This window comes from Canis lupus, chromosome X (assembly GCF_048164855.1).
Source record: "Canis lupus baileyi chromosome X, mCanLup2.hap1, whole genome shotgun sequence".
NCBI lineage: Eukaryota > Metazoa > Chordata > Mammalia > Carnivora > Canidae > Canis > Canis lupus.
In genome coordinates, this window is record NC_132876.1 from 4,525,295 (window position 1) to 4,529,684 (window position 4,390).

Genomic DNA, 4,390 nt, shown 5'->3' on the forward strand with positions numbered 1-4,390 from the left:
GCCAATCAGGCGTCCTGCCCCTGTTTTTAATAACCATGGAAAAATGTACTTCAAAGTTCAAATATATGAAACTGCACCAATTTGCAGACTCTCACATACAATGGGAAGGAAGATGAGTGCTCAGAGAAACGAGAGGTTCACAATTTACCTCTCAAAGGCATAAGACGTAAAATAAATAAAAAGTTATAAAATAAAACTTTTACTTCTGAAGATGTAAAAAAATAAATCAGAAAAACTTTCGATAGCAAAATGAGAAAATAGGGTGATCAAGTACTTTAGAATCAGAATGAAAGAGAAAGGCTAAGACAAAAACGGCAGAATAGTGCTAAAATAATGCTGAGGGAGTGAGAAATAATCACACTGTGGGCCTCAGTTGACAAGGCCATCCTCAGTTAAGAAGTGTGTATGGTCTAGAAGTTTTAATAAAGAATAAAAGATTAACAATAGGCTTTGGCAGAACCTGAAGGGAACCCATAGCAATCACTCATAACAGTAGCTACAGCCATCTTCTGACACTCTGTTCCTCAATCTCTCAGTCACTAATACTTTATTTCCTCCAGTCAAGCACTGGAAGATATATAGATATATATAGAAGACATTGAGATATATAAGTATATATAGGTGCATAAGTATTAAGAGGTACATAGTTATATAAAGATATATAAGTATATATTAAGGATATAGATATGCTCTTCAACTACCATAATCACACTTACAAACAAGAATGGAAATGGCAGGGACAGCCAAGCTGGGCTAAAGGCCCTAATAATAATCCCAGCTCTCCCTTACTCAAGCAGACTATGTATGCTGGGCTTCAGCTGGGTCTTTTACATTCACCTTCTCATTTAATTCTCACTGAGGTCTTATAAGGTGAGCATATCTTCACTCTTGTCTTTCAAAGAAACTGAGATTCAAAGTGATTAAGTACCCTGCCCTAGGTTCTATAGCTTGCAAATGGAAGAGTGGGATTTGAACCTAGTGCTCTCTGATTTCTGAGTCAGTGCTCAAAAGCAGATCATAGTGCTATTCCAGCCCCAATCTCCCCAACAGATGTAGTAAAGTAGCCACCACTACTACTCTTTCTTCTCCTTAGACCAACCTAAGTGTGGAAAACCCTACTTTTCTTAGCTTAATTAGAGCAAGGTAGATATTCTTAGAGAGAAATTTTTACTAGGAGACTCAGAGGAAAAAATAAATTCAAAAGAATAGATATGAAGGCATTCATGGCTATTCAATAGCTAGAGTGCAATAAAAAGAAACGTGATGTGATAAGCACTGGGTGTTACACGCAACTGATGAGGTATTGAACTCAACATCTGAAATTGATGATATACTATATGTTGGCTAATTGAATTTAAATAATAAAAAAGAAAGAAATTGGGTCCCTACCCCACCCTATACAGAAAAAAAAAATAGTTCTAGATGGATTTAATACTCTGATGTCCAAAAGAAAACTACGGATTTTAGATGAAAATAAAGGGAAATGCTGTTGTGACCTCAGTATAAAGGAAAAATTTCTTAAACAAGACACCAAAAAAGCACTAACCATGAAGAAAAAGATTGATTAAAAAAAATTAAAAAAAAAATTGATAAATTTGACTACACTAACCTGAACAGTAACACAATTTCTCAGAAATTGCTGGTGTATATAGGTTTACCACTTTGAAAAAGAATTTGGTATTTACAGGCAAAGTGCAAAATTTGCATGCCCAAGATTCAAAAGAGCAATTCTTGCACATATGCTCATAAAGACATGTATAAGAATATTCACAGCAGCACTGTTTGTAAAGGCAAAAAAAATAAAATTGGAAACAACCCAAATTCTCGGCAACAGAAGAAAAAATAAATAATTATTCATAGATTGAAATATTCTTTAACAGTGAAAAATAATGAGCTTCAGTTACAAAGCAATATAGATGAATATAATATAAAGTTGAGTAATAAAAAGCAAGTCCCAGAACACTATTTGATGCCGATATCTTCATTAAAATGCAATAAGCCAAACTAAACAATGTATTGTTTAGAAGTACATATATATGGAATTAAAGTATTTAAAAAGCAAAAGAAATAATTTAAAAAGCATGGAGTTGATAAACAGAAAATCCAGAATAGTGGTTTTCTCTTAAAGGGGGGTGGGAAGGCAAGGTGATAAGATGGGAGCAGATCACATAGGTAGATGTAAATTCTTGGTAATTCTTGGCTAATTTTTAGGTTGGGTGTTGGAGTCACAAATATTTACTATATATAATTAATAAACAAACAAATAAAAATAAATAAATAAGTAAATAAATAAATAAAATGCTGCAATATCTAAGGATGATGAAGTACCATAAAAGGAAATGTATGATTAACACAATTAATACAATTTGTGTACTGGAGGCCCAGAAAGAAAAAAGAAAGGTCAACATTTTGAGTACTGATTTCTGATCTAACCAAAATACAATCAGAATATAGTTGTTTTTTTAATCCATCATGTTTCCAGTAATACATCCCTTCGTGAGTAATATCAAACTAGATCAACTTTCTGCAGTTAGAAATTGTTGACATTGTTCCAAGAAGTAATCACATTTCTGCCTAGAAGGGGAAGGTTGATGGATAGCAGCCCTGACAGATGTGCTGAGGACACTGTGCTATGGCTACCTGGGTAATGGTTTGACATTTAATTAGAGGATTAAAAAGCATCTTTCTCTCCTTCACTATGCAGAACATACTGAGGAGAAAAGGGAATGGAAAGAGAAATTAGATATACAAAATATGCGGTTTAATCTATTAGAGTAATGCTTCTTTTATCCACCAGCATTGCTGGAAATGAGGTATTCCTCAGACATGAACTTTGCACATAACTTAATATAGCCCCTTTTAAACCCAGAAACACTTTAAAAATCATTTTAATCATTTTTGATGAAATCCTGCAAGGTGGCTTACACATTTTCCTGTTACCCAAAGAGAATAATATTCAAAGTCCCACTTTCTGCAGTGCCAAAGGTTCATCATTCTAAAATAAAATTATTGCATTGGGCGGTACACAGGGCAGTGGTCAGGACTCCATGTTCTCAGTAGTCCCAATCTAGTCTTTGAGTTTTTGTGTTAGCTTTGTGTAGATTTTCTGTAAGTTTTCTCCTAACTAGTCTGTTAACCACCCCAACTCTCAGCATGCTTGCCTCCTCAAGCAACACACTCTTTTCAATGTGGGAAAATAGAGAAGCAAGCCTCAAGACTCACTCATTCATTTACTTATTTATTAAACATTTATTGTGATGCTTGGGTGGCTCAGCGGTTGAGCATCTGCCTTCAGCTCAGGGTGTGATCCCGAGGTCTGAGATCAAGTTCCGCATTGGGCTCCTCATGCAGAGCCTGCTTCTCCCTCTGCCTGTGTCTCTGCCTCTCTCTCTCTCTCTCTCTCTCTCTCTCTCTCATGAATAAACAAAATAAAATCTTTTTTTAAAAAAAGCATTTATCAAGTGGCCAATATGTGAAAAGTGGGGACCACAGAGAGAGTCAGACACTGTTCCCATTCTTGAGGTACTTCTGATCTAATGGTAGAAAAGAGTTGTGTACACATGTATAAGCAGAGTAATACACGCTGTAAGAGCAGTACAGAAAATGTGTCATGGATATTCTGAGGAGGAAAAAAAGCACTTATGGCTAGGGTATCAGAAAATACTAGTTGGAGGAGGAAACATTTGAGCTGTGTCTTGAAAATGATATGGTTGGAAACATGAAGATGGAAAGAAGTGCATTTCAGGTAGAAAGAGAACTATAAGCAAAATGCCAAGACCTAATACATAATAGGTCCTCAATAAGTATTTGTTTAAAAATTGAATATAGGCCTGTAGGCAATAAGTTTTAGAGTGTATTGAAAGAAATACAAGGAATTCATTCTAGTTAGAGTATAAAGAAGAGGTAAAATCAGAAAAGAAAGTTGGTCTAGACTATGGACGTCCTTGAATGACAGACTGAAGAATTAAGGCTCTTCTTCTTAGGAAATAAAAATTGAAGATTTTGAGCAAGGGATTAGTAATCAAAATTGTTATTTTAGATGATTGTCATTGAGATCTGAACAATGAGCATAGCAGCAAGAATTGAGAGGAGAGAGATTAGGGAAGTAGAATTGACAGATGTCCACCAATTGTATGGAAGGAACAGAGATAGCATTTGACCTTGAGGCTTCAGGCTAATATGGCTATAACAAAAATAGAGATGTCAATATGGGGCAAGTTTGTGGGAGGAGGTTTAAGAGAAAGCAGATGAATGAGTTTCATTTCAGGTACATTGAATTTGTGAGTGAAGGTGAACACTTGGGTGGCATTCTCTGCCCAGCAGGCATTTGGAGCTCCTTACCAAAAAGATTTAAGAACGAATATCACAGATAATAATTGAAGCCAAGTGA